A 17,250-nucleotide genomic window follows, 5' to 3' on the forward strand; every position below is an offset into this window, starting at 1 on the left:
GAGTAATTTCTACTTGTTTTTTCAGGTTTCAACTCAGAAATTTCTTCTAGAAAGCCATTGCCCAAACCCACTGTCCTTTCAAATACTCAGAACCTCATCCAATTAGTCTACTTTAAAATGTATATCCTCTAGCAGGTCATAAATTCCTAGAATGAAAATATCTGCCTTTTTCACCATTTTATATGTATCCCTCTCTCCTAGTAGGGTCTAGCATATAGTAGCTTCTCAATAAATGCTTGTTGAATAAATGAATGAATGGATGGATGAGTAACTGACAAATGAATAAGTGCATGCTTTCAATACAAGTTCTTTAATATGGGTCCTATTTGGGGGACTGAGATGTGGGGAAAGTTTTCCAAAGACTAAACTGATGGAATAAGTAGCAAATATGTAAGAGAGAATTGTGCAGTGCAATTAGTCATTTTAAACAAGGAAGACTCGGGGGAGAGGGGAAAGTGGGTGATGGGCATTGAGGAGGCCACCTGTTGGGATGAGCACTGGGTGTTGAATGGAAACCAATTTGACAATAAATTATATTTAATATTTAAAAAATAAAATAAACAAATAAGGCTCTAAAACTTAAATCCTGGGCTTATGACTATAATAATAATAATTATTATATTATATTATATTTATATAATAATAATAATAATAATAATTATTATTATTATTAGTTATCATTATTTTAGCAATATCATATTATAGCAACTGACATTTATGTATTCTAACTTTATGCTTAACAATTGGCTAAGTGCTTTGTGCATATTAGCATTTTTAATCTCCCCTATAACTTTATGAAATCAATACAGGTTTTATCCCCATTTACAGATAAGAAAACAAAATCAGAGAGGTTGGGCTGTTTGTCCAAAGCCATACTACTATTCATGAGCAGAGTCATAATTCATGTCTAAGTCTCCTGGAACCCAGAGCCTGAATTGTTAGAAGGTACATGCTCCCATCTTACCAATTCCCACTCCTTGATCCCCTGCCAGACAATCAACCTCCAAGTTCTTCCAGGTCCCCAAGGTGCAACAAAACTAGTTTAAATCCAATCCTGGCTGAATTCTTGAGCTGGGCTCTGCGATGTTACCCTTCATCGTCTCACTCACTAATAAGGCTACTCTGTGGAGGGGTTCTGATTGCAGCTTCTCTCCACCCAAACCCAGAGCAACTATTTCTCTCACGGATCCCTATCTGAACTGCTAAGTTTATGCTTTAATACAATTAGGTAGCTGTCACTCCCCTACAGATCCTCTTTATTCTTCATTTGCTTCCAATAAAGAGACATTACTTGCTTGGGAGCTTTCCAGAGTAACATGAATCCATCTTTTGAAAACTAGTCCCTGCATCTGGAAAATTGAATGATGCTTTGGTGTTGGTTTAGCAAGAGAGTTGGTCCGTAGAAACGGCATTGTTATTTTATTATCCTTAATGCTTTTAAGCCATATTAAGAAGATTTAATTTCCAAAGATGTCTTTTCTTGCCACTACCCCCTTTTTTAAATAGACAAATCAGTTTCTACTTTCAAACCGGTTGCTTTCAAATATGCCACTGAGCATTGATTTGGCCACTTAGCTGAATTAGCCACATGGTCCATCTGTACCTTCCTGCCCTTCCCCAGCAAAACAGGTGTTGCCTTTACCATAATGAGAAGGCATTTTCTTATCAGACCACTTCTTATCATAAAACTAAATACACACACATCCCAGAATCTCAAATCCATCATATAAATAAAAAAGCACACTCCCTTGGTCTACACACAGCAGTTCTCTTAAGAAAGCAATGTCTGACACCCGCTAACCCATGATCCAGAGAGATTTTGATCACCCTACCCTTCCCAGTATGGCTTTTTATTCTTTGCATCAATACATGTTCTAACTGGAGATGTTCACAGTACCAGCATGCAATAGCTTCAATAATCATCTCATCTGCAGACCAAGAGACTGCTCTGTTTCCTCACACCCCAGGTAAGATTCTGAACCTTGGAAAAGCTAAAATCAGCTGGTGGCTGGTTATTTGCTTGTGTTCTCTATCCTTGAGTAAAGCAAATAAAAATATACTGCAAAGAGAAGACTTCCTTATTTTAAAGAAGAAAATAAAAAAGACAATTTACTCCTATATTAAAAAATTCATACACTAAGATTCCAAGTCAGATTTTGAAACACATCACTATGATTAGAGAGTGAAATAACAATGGAATGAGAGGCAGAACGAAAAGATTCCCATGAATTTACTCACCTCAATTGGATTTTTTAATCAAAAACTAAATTTGTTTGCAGAATGTGTCCTTCAGCATAAACACACAGTGAATCACTTAGAAAATAATAAACAATAAGAGTTTATGGAACTGAGAGTAAACTCTGCCCTTTCTAATAAGCTAATTGTAGGTCATAAAAGGGGATTCTAAAATACAAAAAAAAGAACCTAAGGTCTGATGCTAGAAATGATCCAATGTTATTTCATGTCCTTTGTGTCAACTAGCTGAAGGATGCGATCTCTGCTTTTTCATTAAATTATACAGTCTGGCATGGGATCTAATAGAGAAGAGCTCCTCACTCACTGCTGATGAGAATGATCTACATGGTTAAAGGAAAGAGCTTTAGTTTTACTCTTTCTCTTTTTCTTCTATTATAATTCATTCTACCAAAGAATTCAATTGTACAATCATTGCACACCTACTAGGAGCAAATGACAGTGTTAGATGTGCACAAAAAGACCCCAGGTGGCCTAAAGTAACAAAGCTTTCCCCTTATAAAGACATATTTATTACCAACAGCAAAGCAGCATATAGTTGTTTGTTTGTTTGTTTGTTTGTTTGTTTCTAGGGAAAACTCATTTTTTTTTCTTTTTTCCTTCATGTCTAATTATCTTTAACATACTACTTCAGGGTTTGTTCCTCTTTGTGGATCCTTAGGGATCCGGAAAGGCTTGAGACATGGTCCCAGACTTTGAGGACTGTCTGGCACACCTACTCAGAACCTCCTAGAACTATTAGCCAAGGAAAATCCAAATGATTTAATGATGAATAGTAAAAAAAAAGGAATAAGCACAGTGTCGATGCAGAAATACCATGAGGGAAAAAGGTGAAGAGTAGCAAAATTCACCAATAGATAAAGAACACTCACTAGAAACATATTTAAAGGAAAAAAGTTTTTTTAAATGACCAGACTTCATTTCATGAATTTAAAACCAGTAGTAAAGCAATCATGCCTACAAAGGAATACTCCAAAGCAGAGATGCAGAATGCTAGGTAATGGTTGATAAGACTGTAGAAGATGAAACACTAACTGGCAGAACTCAGCAAGAAATATAAAGAAAACTTTAAAGAATGAAAACCATCCACTGTTGAATGAGCAAATGGTAGAATAGACACTGTAGGATGCTCAGTAACAGAAATAACAGACAACAACAAGAAAGGCAAACAATACGAAATCAAGAGTTTAAAAGGATTTGTGATTAAAGATAGGTATAGAGGATAGGATAAAAAGAGGCAGCGATCATGTAATTGGAGCCCACATTCAAGAAAACAAAAGCAATGGACCAAAACACATGGAAAATATGATCTAAGAAAACTTTATTTTTAAAAAGATGACTTGAATTTACGTATTGAAAGATGGTAGCATGCATCAGAAAAAAACTGATATGAGAAGATAAACAATGATCATATTTGGGGAACTCTTGAATTTCAAACACAAAGAAAGAATCTTCTAGAGTCAGTTAAAAACACTGTCACTTATAAGGTGAAGAAAAATGCTCCCAGATTTTCCCACTTCAATATTCAGTAGCAAGAAATGCTGAGAAATACCTATATCATTTGTTTGCAAACTTCACCTCACACACAAAAAAAAGGGTAAACCAATATTGAACTCTGGTTAATAATATGCATGCTGAAGTATTCGGGAGACAAGTTGTACTGATGTCTATTACTTATTTTTAAATGCATGAAAAAATGAAATAGATTAGAGAATGAATATAGTGATGGATAGATGGCTAGGTATGTGATAAAGCAAATACATTAAAATATTAATTGTAAAATCCAGATGGTGAGAATATGAGATATTTATTTTAGCCCTTTAGCTTTTCTCAACATCTGAGAGTTGTTAATGCTTAGCCTTAAATATTTCTAACAACAAGATAAAGAATGAAAACAAAAGAATTTTATATGATTTTAAAAGTTATAAATAAAACCAAAAAAAGCAGCATTAGAAACTAAAGGAAATAAAATCAGAAAGTAAGGGGCTATACAAACTAATGACAAAATCAAAAGCAAGTTATTTTTTAACTTTGAATTTTGAAATAATTTTTGGTGTGCAGAAAAATTGCAAAATCAGTACACAGAGATCCTGTATAACCATTACTCCTCTTCCCTAATATTAACACACTGCATAACCATACTGTAACTATTGAAACCAGACAATTAAACAAATGCAATACCATTAACTAATCTACAGACTTCATTCAAATTCTGTCAGTTTTCCCACAAATATCCTTTTTCTGGCTCAGGATTCCTTCCAGGATTCCACATTGCATTTAGTTGTTTAGTCTCCTTTCATATGTGATAATTCTAGCCTTTTCTTAACTTCATGACCTTGACATTTTTGATGAGTTATTTCTTAGCGATTTTCTGGAATGTTCCCCAATTTGGGTTTCTCTGGTATTTTCTCATGATGAGACTGAGGTTTGCAGCTTTGGCAAGAATTATCTCAGAAGTACACAATATCAGAACAGACCTGATGTCTGTGGGTCTTATTACTGATGTTATCAATTTGGTAAGGAGGTGTATACCATGCTTCTGCATTATAAAGCTACTATTTTTCCCCTTGTAGTTAGTAAATATCTTGTGGGGAAATATTCTGAGACTGTGTAAATATCTTGTTTCTCATAATACTTTCATTGAATAATTTTAGTGCCCATTGAGGGTCTTGACTACAATTATTACAGCCTGGCTAATCGTGCTTTCTACTTCTATCATTCCTTCTACATCTATTAATAGAATGCTACTATTCTCTCCCCAAATTACTCATTCAAAAATTCACTTATATCAAGAGGGACTCATGGGTGATTTCTTTTATTTTACAGGTTGTAACACAATCTATCATTAATAATTTTCTTTTTTTAATTGTTTTGAATTTTATTTAAATCCAAGTTAGTTAACATATAGTGTAATAATGGCTTCAGAAGTAGTGATTCATCACTTAGATATAACACCCAGTGCTAACCATTATTAATTTTCTTTTCCAAATTGTCTGTTTGGACATTGGGAGCTTCTTCAAATTGTTTCCAATGACCTTTCAAACATGTACCCATCAATTAAAAATATTTCCTTACACTGAGAGCCACAATATTTTCTAGGCTCATCTTGTATTTTCTTTGCTGCATTCCTGAAATTCACTATTTCTTAAAGAAGCCCTTTCTTGCTGTTGGAGAATGATCTATGGAAAGCACAACCTAAGTGCAAGGTGTGCTCTGTGCTAGTGGAATGACTAGCCCTTCTCTGTGGATACACCTAGGAACTATATGTATGTATACCAATGCCTGCAATACACATATCTATATTTACTTCTGTATCTATGTATATATATTAAAAACTATTAGTTCATATTGGTATCTCTAATTTTAATCCAACACCACACAGCCTATTCATTGCCTTCTTCCTTTCCTTATTTTTAACTTGTTTCTCTGAAAGTATGAAACCTGCTTTCATTATTTATACTACATGTATTAATTTGTTCAATTCTAGGATGTACATAGTTTCAGACTTGTTCATCACATCTGTATGAGAACCAGATTTAGTGGCTAGCATACAACATTTGTGTACAGTTCTTTTTGTCTTTAGCCTCATAGTATACAACAAATAAAACAAATAATACAAATAATACAAAACAAAAAAATACTGTTTCCAAAGTTATTTAGGTTTGTTTTCTTCTTCCCCATCCCCTTCAATGTGGTTGCTATTCATCTGTAATACCATTAGTTTCATTTGTTGTTTTTATATTCTGTTTTGGATTCCCCCCCCCCACATTCTGGTAGATACTATTTTTTTTTCAGTATGTGAGGTATTACTATGGTTCTAACCTTCAGAGCTATACAAAAACAAATACTTAGGAATGCATTGCTCCCCACTCATCTCTCCTACCCCATTCTCATTCCTTCATTCTTTTCACTCCATTACCACCCATCCCTATAGGCAACCAATCTCATTAGTTTATGGTTTACCCTTCTTGTATTTCTTTTGACCAAATAAACAGATACACATACTTTTAAAGTATCCTTTCATTTCTTACCTGAAAAGTATGAACATTCTTTTGACCTTTCAAAAACTGATTATTTTGAAACTAAAAAAAAAAACCCTACCCAACCTAATCAAGAAAAGGAGAAAAACAATTTTTAAATAAAATTATAAAAGGTAAACAATTACAAAGTAAGAAACAATTTTGCTCAAATCTATGTTAATAAATTTGAAAACATACATAAAATAGATTATATTCTTGGAAAATATACTTTACCAAAGCAGATTCTAGAAAGGATAGAAAAAATGTAAATTCTGATTTCCAGAGAAGACATAGAGAAAGTAGTGTGGCTATAATCATTCTCCACCTCCACATCTCTACATGTCCAGATGATTTCATAGTGCAATTCTTCTGATCTTTAAAATTAATTAATTTCAACACTACCTAAAATGAAACAAAAACCTGGAAAATATCAAGTATGTGCACCTATAAACCACATATACATATACAAACAAGTAAGAAAACTGTAGGCCTACCTCACTTATGAATATTGAAGCTTATTTCTTTTATTTTTTTAATGTGTATTTATTTTTGAAGGAGAGAGAGACAGAGTGCGAGAAGGGGAGGGCCAGAGAGAGAGGGAGACACAGAATCCGAAGCAGGCTCCAGGCTCTGAGCCGTCAGCACAGAGCCGGACGCGGGGCTCAAACCCATGAACCGCAAGATCATGACCTGAACTGAAGTCAGGCACTTAACTGACTGAGCCACTCAGGCACCATGAATATTGAAGCTTTTTAAATAAATTATTAACAAAAATTATCTAATAGCATATTAAAAAAATAATATATCTGACCAAGTGAGGTTTATTTCTAATAATAAAAGGAATTTTCAATATTAAGTTATCTATTAATATGATCTACCATATTAATGTAGATTAAGCATAAAAATCTTTTATTTTTGTAAAGATTTTTTAAATTTTTTTAATATAATTTATTGTCACGTTAGCTAACAGTGTATACAGTGTTCCCTTGGCTTTGAGAGTAGATTCCCATGATGCATCGCTTACATACAGTAACGAGTGCTCATCCCAGCAAGTGCCCTCCTCAATGCTGTCACCCATTTTCCCCTTCCCTCTGTGCTCCCCACCATCAACCTTTAGTTTATTCTCTGTATATTAAGACTCTCTTATGGTTTGCATCCCTCCCTCTCTGTTTGAAATTATTTTTTCCCCTTCCCTTCCCCCATGGTCTTCTGTTAAGTTTCTCAAATTCCAAATATGAGTGAAAATATATATCTGTCTTTCTCTGTCTGACTTATTTCACTTAGCATGAAACACTCCAGTTCCATCCACGTTGTTGAAAATGGCAAGATTTCATTCTTTCTCATTGCCAAATAGTATTCCATTATATATATAAACCATATGTTCTTTATCCACTCCTCAGTTGATGGACATTTGGGCTCTTTCCATTATTTAGCTATTGTTGATAGTGCTGCAATAAGCATTGGGTGCATGTGCCCCTATGAATCAGCACTCCTGTATCCTTTGGATAAATTCCTAGTAGTGCTATTTCTGGGTCGTAGGGTAATTTTATTTTTAGTTTTTTGAGGAACCTCCACACTGTTTTCCGGAGCAGCTGCACCAGTTAGCATTCCCACCAGCAGTGCAAGAGGGTTCCCATTTCTCCACATCCTCACCAACATCTGTCATTTCCTGTATTGTTAATTTTAGCCACTCTGACTGGTGTGAGGTGGTATCTCAATATGGTTTTGATTCGTATTTCCCTGATGATGAGCGATGTTGAGTATCTTTTCATGGGTCTGTTGGCCATCTGTATGTTTTCTTTGGAAAAGTGTCTATTCATGTCTTCTGCCCATTTCTTCACTGGGATATTTGTTTTCTGGGTGTTGAGTTTGATAAGTTCTTTATAGATTTTGGATACTAACCCTTTATATGATATGCCATTTGCAAATATCTTCTCCCATTCTGTCAGTGGCCTTTTAGTTTTGCTGATTGTTTCCTTTGCCATGCATAAGCTTTTTATCTTGATGAGGTTCCAATAGTTCATTTTTGCTTTTATTTCCCTTGCCTTTGGAGACATGTCGAGCAAGAAATTGCTGTGGCTGAGGTCAAAGAGGTTGTTGACTGTTTTCTCCTCTAGGGTTTTGATGGTTTCCTGTTTCACATTTAGGTCTTTCATCCATTTTATTTTTTTGTATGGTGTAAGAAAGTGGTCCAGTTTCATTCTTCTGCATACTTCTCTCCAGTTCTCCCAGCACCATTTGCTAAAGAGACTCTTTTTTCCATTGGATACTCTTTCCTTCTTTGTCAAAGATTAGTTGGCCATACATTGTGGGTCCAATTCTGGGTTCTCTATTCTATTCCATTGGTCTATGTGTCTGTTTTTATGCCAAGACCATACTGCCTTGATGATTATAGTCTTGTATTAAAGACTTAAGTTGGGGACTGTGGTGCTTCCAGCTTTATTTTTCTTTTTCAACATTACTTTGACTATTTGAGATCTTTTGTGGTTCCATACAAATTTTAGGATTGTTTGTTCTAGCTCGGAGAAAAATGCCAGTGCATTTTTGATTGGGATTACATTGAATATGTAGATTGCATTGGGTAGTATTGACATTTTAACAATATTTATTCTTCCAATCCGTGAGCATGGAATTTTTTTTCCATTTCTTTGTGTTTTCTTCAATTTCTTTCATAAGTTTTCTATAGTTTTCAGCATATAGATCTTTTACTTCTTTGCTGAGGTTTATTCCTAGGTATATTATGGTTTTGGCACAATTGTAAATGGGATTGATTTCTTGATTTCTCTTTTTGTTGCTTCATTGTTGGTGTGTAGAAATGCAACCAACTTCCGTACATTGCTTTTATATCCTGCGACTTTGTTGAATTCATGTTATCAGTTCTAGCTGTTAAGCATAAAAATCTTATGATCATCTCCATAGATGCTGAGAGGGCTTTTTAAAAAATTTGATCAGGGCACCTCGGTGGCTCAGTTGGTTAAGCATCCAACTTTGGCTCAGGTCATGATCTCACAGTTTGTGAGTTTGAGTCCCACATTCGGCTGGCTTCTGTCAGCATAGAGCGCAGTTCAGATCTTCTGTCCCCTTCTTTCTCTTTGCCCCTCCTCCACTCACGCTATTTCTTTCTGTCAAAAATAAATAAGCATTTTTTAAAATTTTAAATAATTCGGTCACTCTGGGGCACCTAGGTGGATTAGTTGGTTAAGCGTCTGACTCTTGATTTTGACTCAGGTCATGATCTCATGGTTGGTGAGATCAGGCCCCATGTTGGGCTCTGCACTGACAGCATGAAACCTGCTTGGGATTCTCTCTCTCCCTCTTTCTCTGCCCCTACCCACCTCTCTCTCTCTCTCTCTCTCTCTCTCAAAATAAATAATAAAACTTAAAAAAAATTGATCATTCTTAACAGAAACATCCAATAAGATAAGAATACACTATTTCATCTCAAGCCAATGATCACTGAGAAGCACTAGAGTCATTTTGTTCAACAAATGTTCTACGTCTGAGTCACTCACATGTTAAATACTAGAAGCAACTTTCCTGAATTATAGAAACAAATATGCCCTGACATTCCCATATGTCCCTCTAAGGAAGTGGTATTACCCTGATGTGAGAACCACTGAACAGTATTTCCACTATAGTGACAGTCAAGACAAGCATGCGCTATCATCACACTATTCTTTAACATTGTATTGGAAGTACTGGAATACACAATTAGAAAAGAGAAAGAAAACATGTATATGAAAATTAGAATTGAAGTAAATACTACTTTTCAAAGATGACATTTGTATACCTAGAAACCCTAAGAGAATTATTAAAAATGACTATAAAAATTAATAGCTGATTGAAATAATAAGCTTGAAAATTTGTATAGAGAAATCAACAATATGTATGAATAAGCATATAAACAAACAACAATCAGTTAAAAGTTATGATGAAAAAAAGAGACCTTATTAATAATAGTACAACATAAATAAAATTATGGGGGGAAATTAACTATAAAAATGTGACACTAAATAAGAAGAAAATTTTTAAACAGAACTGAAAGATACAAAATAATATTTAAATAAATTAAAACACTGTATTATTTGGTGGAAAGATGCAACATAATAAAGATAACAATTCTTCTTTTGTTAATTTATAAATGTAATGTAATGCCAATAAAGAATAAGGTTTTTTTTGTGGGGATAGTTTGGAATTAGACATTCTCATTTTATTAAATATGTATTATATATGCATTACATATGTTTACATACATGTATATGTGTGTGTATTGAGAAGGAGGGCAGAATCTCTTTCAAGAGCAATGAGAGGATTCCATCCTTATCAAATATTAAAATATAAAGACTCAATATCAGCATAATGCTATTTAAGTGTTGACAGAAGAAAGTCACCAATGTAGTATCCAGCAAAATGATTCTTCAGAAGTGAAGAAATAAAATCTTTCTCAGACAAACAAAAATTAAGGGAATTTGTTACCATTAAACCTGAGTTGCAAGAAATGCTAAAAGAAGTTCTATAGAAAAAAGAAAAATGATATGAAACTCTGATCAACATTTTAAAAGGAGCATTAGAGAAGAAATAAGGTAAAATAAAATCTTTCATTTTTTTTCTTAATTCATCTAACATTTTTCTTAATTCATTTTAAATCATCTGTTAGATGAATTAATTATTACTAATTAATTATTAGATTATTCATTATTAGGTTAATTAATTATTATCAATGTGTTCAAAATAATAATAATATATATATATATTTTTAATTTTTTTTTTCAACGTTTATTTATTTTTGGGACAGAGAGAGACAGAGCATGAACGGGGGAGGGGCAGAGAGAGAGGGAGACACAGAATCGGAAGCAGGCTCCAGGCTCTGAGCCATCAGCCCAGAGCCTGACGCGGGGCTCGAACTCACCGACCGCGAGATCGTGACCTGGCTGAAGTCGGACGCTTAACCGACTGCGCCACCCAGGCACCCCAATAATAATATATACTGGTGTATATTGCTATATATTATAATGGATATACTAAGAGAGCAGAAAAAATGAAATCATATGAAATGCTCAGTTAAAGCCAGTGACGGAAAAGGAGTGGAAAACAAAAAAGATACAAATGAATATAAACTAATTAAAAATATAGTAGTTATTAATCCAAATTTATCAATAATCACTTTAAATGTGAATCATGTAAATACACCAAATATAAGACAAAGACTTTTGGAGAACATTTAAAAAAAACAACAACATAAAGATTCAATTATATGCTGTCTACAAGAAATCCACTTTAAGCATAAAGAACAGATAGACCAAGGGTAAAGGGAGGAAGAGAGACAAAACATGTGAATATCAATCAAAGAAAAGCTAGGGTAACTATTAACTTCAGACAAAGTAGACTTGAGAGCAAGGAATATTATCAGTGATAGAGAGGGTATTAGATAATGATAAAGGGGTCAATGCTCCAGGAAGACTTAACAATTCTTGATGTATATGTGCCTAACAGTGTCAAAATATATGAGGTAAAACTGATAGAACTGCAAGAAGAAATAAACATATCCACTATTGTATTTGAAGACTTCAACACACCTTTCAGTAATTTACAGATCCAGTAGACAGAATATCTGTGAAAGTATACTTCAACTGAATAGGACCATCACTCAACTGGATCTAATTGGCATTTAAAGAATATTTCACTCAACAACAGCAGAATATACATTCTTCTCAAGCTCACATGCAACATTCACCAAGATATACCATATTATGGACCATAAAATACACCTTAACAAATTTAAAAGAACAGAAATTAAACAAAGTATGTTCTCAGACTACAGTGAATTAAACTCAAAATCAATAACAAAAAGATAGCTAGAAAGTCACAAAATATCTGGAAATTAAACAACACACTTATAAATAACACATTTGTTAAAGAAGTATCAAAAAATTTTATTAAATATTTGGAACTAAATGAAAATAAAAATACAACTTATCAAAATTTGTGGGGTGTAGTGAAAACAATGTTTAGAGGGAAATTTATAACACTGAATATATTAGAAGAAAAGAAAAATACAAAATTAATAATCTAAGCTTCCATGTTAGGAAACTACAAAAAGAAGAGCAAATTAAATTCGAATTAAACAGAAAAAAAGAAATAATAAAAAATAATAGAGCAGGAATCAATGAAATTGAGAACAGGAAAATAATAAAATCAATAAAACCAAGAGCTGTATTTTTGAAAAAAAATCAATAAAATTCATAAATCTCTAGCCAGGCAAACCAAGGGGGAAAAAAGAGAGAAAACACAAGTAACTAATAATAAAAAATGAAAGATGAGCCTCACTATCAATCTTATGAACACTAAAAAGACAATAAATAAATATTTAGCAATTCTATGCCCACAAATTTGACAACCTAGATGAAATAGACCAATTTTTTGAAAGGCATTATCTGTCAAAACTCATACAAGGAGAAATAAGTAATCTGATATGCCTACATGTATACAGAAATTAAATCAATAATTACTAGACTTACAAAAGAAAAAAACATCAAGCCATTCATAATAAAAACTCTCAGCAAGCTAGGAATAGAGTGAAACTTTTCTAACTTAATAAAAAACATCTGCAACAAACCTAGAGCTAACATAATACATAATGTGAGTTTCTAGATACTTTCCCCAAGAACAAAAACAAGGCAACTATGTCCCCTTTCCCCACTGCTTCTCAACATCCTCCTAGAAGTTCTAGCTAATGCAATAAGGCAAGAAAAAGAAATACAAAGTACACAAATTGGGAAGGAAAAATAAATCTGTATTTATTCCTGGGTGACATGAGTATTTATGTAGAAAACCCCAAAGAATCAATAGAAAAATTCTGGAACTAACAAGTAACTATGGCAATGTTGCAGTATACAAAGCTAAAATACAAAAGTCAACCACTTTTCCATATTCCAGCAATGAACAATTGGAATTTAAAATTTTAAACATATAATCATTTAAATTAGCACCCCATTAAAATGATTTAGGTATAAATATAACAAATTATGTGCAAGATCTATATAAGGAAAATTCCAAAGCTCTGATGAAAGAAACTAAATATCTAAATAAATATATTCCATGTTTGTTATATAGAAAGACTCAATATTGTTAAGATATCAATTCTCCTCAAATTGATCTAAAGATTCATTGCAATCTCAATAAAATCCTAGTAATTTATTTTTTGTATATTAACAAAGTGATTCTAAAGTTTATATAAAAAGGCAAAAGACCTAGAATAACCAACCCAACACTGAAGAATAATAAAGTCAAAGGACCAACACTACCTGAATTTAAGACTCAATTACACAGCTACAGTAATTAAGATAGTGTGGTATTGACAAAATAATAGATAAATAGATCATAGAAATAATAGAGACCCCAGAAATAGACTCATACAAATCCAGTCAACTAATCTTTGGCAAAGGAGCAAAGATAATTCAATAATGAAAGGATATTCTTTTTAACAAATCATGTTGGAACTACTGGACATTCATGCACGAAGAAATAAACCCAGTCCTTGCATTTTTCATAAAAATTAACTCAAAATAGAGCATAATCCTAAATGTAAAATTCAAAACTATAAAACTTCTAGGTAAAAACACAGGAAAAATCTAGGTGATCTTAGGTTTGGTGAAGAGTTCTTAAATACAACCCCAAAAGTATAGCCCATGAAAGAAAAAAATTATAAGTTAGACTTAAGGAAGATTAAAAATTCTGCTTTGCAAAAGACACTTATGAAAATGAAATGGCAAGTCACAAACTGAGAGAAAATATTTGCAAAACATATCCAATAAAAAACTTGTATCCAAAATATACAAAAAACTCTTAAAACGCAATAAGAAAACAAACAACCAAATTTAAAAACAAGCAGAAAATCTGAAGAGACACCTAACCAAAGAAGTTATACAGATAGCAAATAAGCATATGAAAAGATATTCAACATCATATGTCATTAGGATATTGCAAATTAAAACAACACTGAGATACCAGTACACATCTTTTAGAACGACTAAAATCTAAACTCTGACAATACCAAATGCGAGCAAAGATGCAGAACAATAGGAACTTTCATTCATTGCTGATGGAAATGCAAACTGGTATTGCCATTTTGAAAGACAGTTTGGCAGTTTCTTAAAAATCTGAACAACACTTACCATAAGATCCAGCAATTGTACTCCTTGGTATGAAACTTAACTCCAAAACATGCACACAAATGTTTATAGCAATTTTATTTAAAGTTGCCAAAACTTGGAAACAACCAATATGTCCTTCAATAGGTGAATGGGTAAACAAACTGCATTACATCCATATGGAATATTCAGTGATACCAAAAAAAAAAAAAAAAAAGGTATCAAGCCATGGAAAAACATGGAGAAATTTGGTATGCATTTCCTAAGTAAAAGAAGCCAGTTTGAAAAGGCTACATACTTATATAATTCCAACTACATGACATTCTGGAAAAGGCAAAACTATAGAGACAATGAAAAGATCAATAGTTGTCAGGGAAGGAAAAAAGGATAACTAGGTGGCATACAGGTAATCTTTAGGGCAATTAAACTATTCTGTATGATACTGTAAGGGTAGATACAAGACATTATGCATTTTTCAGTACTCATAGAAGTGTACAACAGAAAGAGTGAACCTTAATAGAAACTATGTACTTTTGTGAACAAAAAGCATAACAGTATTGGTTCATCAATTTAATAAATGTGCCACACTAATGCAAGATGTTAATAATACGGAAAATGTGGGGAAAATGTAGGAACCCTATGCTCTCTATATCTCAGTAGTTTCTACTCAAATTTCCTATAAGCTTAAAGCCATTCTAAAAAAATAAAATCTATTAATTAAAAATTTTAAAAGTAATGCCAAAGCTAAACTCTGCATTTCTTTTTTTTTAATTTTTTTTTTTCAACGTTTATTTATTTTTGGGACAGAGAGAGACAGAGCATGAACGGGGGAGGGGCAGAGAGAGAGGGAGACACAGAATCGGAAACAGGCTCCAGGCTCTGAGCCATCAGCCCAGAGCCTGACGCGGGGCTCGAACTCACGGACCGCGAGATCGTGACCTGGCTGAAGTCGGACGCTTAACCGACTGCGCCACCCAGGCGCCCCTAAACTCTGCATTTCTTATGAAAAGATCTATTAGACGTATGAGTGAGAGAACAGAGCAATAGCAGAGAAATGTATAAAATATGCTGTCTTTCATGTAAAAATGGGGGAAAAAAGACAGCACATTCATATTTGTTTGTTTATGCATAAAAAGCTTCAGAAGAATATCTAAGAAACTAACAGCAGTATTACCTGTGGGCTTGGTGGTTTAATTGGCTCGATGAGGATACTAATAAGAAAGCAAATTGTAAATCTGTCATGTGATTATAGCACTATTCTATTTTTTAATTATAATTTTTAAAAAAAACAAGCCCTTCAGAAGGTTTGTCTCACCTCTAAGGGAAACCCAAACTTGAACATTTCAGAACTAATACAATATTTTTGTTTAATTCTCTAAAGAGCCCTCTGGAATTTATCTTGAAGAAACTTTCATATGTGCACAGTATACTTAAGGAAACTACAAAGATATTCATTGCAGCATCATTTTTAATAGCCAAAATTTTGGAAACACCTAAATATGCACTGACAAGAGGAATTGGTTAAGAAAACTGAATATAGACATACTAGAAATTGCAAAGGACCAGTTAAAAAGAATAAAGTAGATTTATATGCACTGATGTGGAAATGTCCACAATGTATTGTTAAGGCAAACAATAAAGTTGCAGAAAAGTGTGGACAGAAATTTTTAAAGTATAATATAATTTTGTTTGTAAATACAATAAATAAAGATCAGGAAGGATATACAAGAAACTGAAAACAGTGCTTACCTCAGGGGAAGTATGTGGGGTTTTAAGGGTAGAAAGGGAGAGGTTTACTTTTTGCTCTTTCTACTCCCTATTGTTTGACTTTTTTTTTTTCCTGCAACTAGGATGTATTACATTTTATACATGAATAAAAATATAAAGATTTTTAAAAACCCAGTGGAGTGTTCGTGTCCAGAAGCAGCAGCCATCTCAGGGCCTGTTTGCCATTACCTCTGTTCATTTCTTTTATACCAGGAAGGGCTAAAGGAACCTCAGTGTTCTCTATAGCATTGTTAACCGGGGCACTGAATCTAACTTGCTATACCCTGTAATTGGATCCTTCCAGTAAAGCTGCCTCAATAAAATGTCCCAAGTGCTGCAGCCAAGTGTTTAGGAGGCACATAGGACCCTGGTGGCAGCTTTGGGGGTGGGGAAGGGGGCCTGGGCCTGGGGCCTGGGTCTAAAATACTGTAGGAGGCATGCATTAATGTCCCAGCAAGCTTAACTAGCAACAGAGGAGCATGTCTGAATTTTCCATGCAGGCTTAGGGAGACTTGTTTGCAAGGCTCAGGATCCCTGGTGAGCAGTTTTCTGTGGCTTCAGTTACAGCACAATTGCAAAAGTATTAATGCAATGAGACTTTTGTATAACTACATTAAGAAAGGGGAAATTTAACTCTGCAATTTCTCCAGCAGGCATTCATAACTGTTAATAATGAATATATCTCAAGAAGGAAGTGATTGTTGATAATTATCCCCTAAATCGCACCTTGTGCAATACCTAAAGCGATGGGCAGAGAAAGGCCTACAACTTCCTGTTTCCTTGGTCTGCAATCATGATGTAGGTTCCATTCATATGGTCTTTTCTTTTATTGTTTCATCTCCAGGGGCCACGTATTCCCTTATGATCTGGGGAATAAATTCTCTACCTTGGTCATTTTTGTCTTAAGATTTCAAAGCCCAAGAGCTGAATCCAGATGTGGCCTTTTAAATCGTGCCAGCTTAGAGTCCCAGAGTGTTTGTGTTTAACACTTGTCTGTCTCACTCCCCTTTGTTCACACAAAGGGAACAGAGGTCTTCAAGGACGAAATTACCCAGAGGTGT

The sequence above is a fragment of the Lynx rufus genome, unplaced genomic scaffold, assembly GCF_022079265.1.
Source record: "Lynx rufus isolate CCGP_SWC_20201006 ecotype Redwood Valley unplaced genomic scaffold, mLynRuf1.p SCAF_1, whole genome shotgun sequence".
NCBI classification, from domain to species: Eukaryota; Metazoa; Chordata; class Mammalia; order Carnivora; family Felidae; genus Lynx; species Lynx rufus.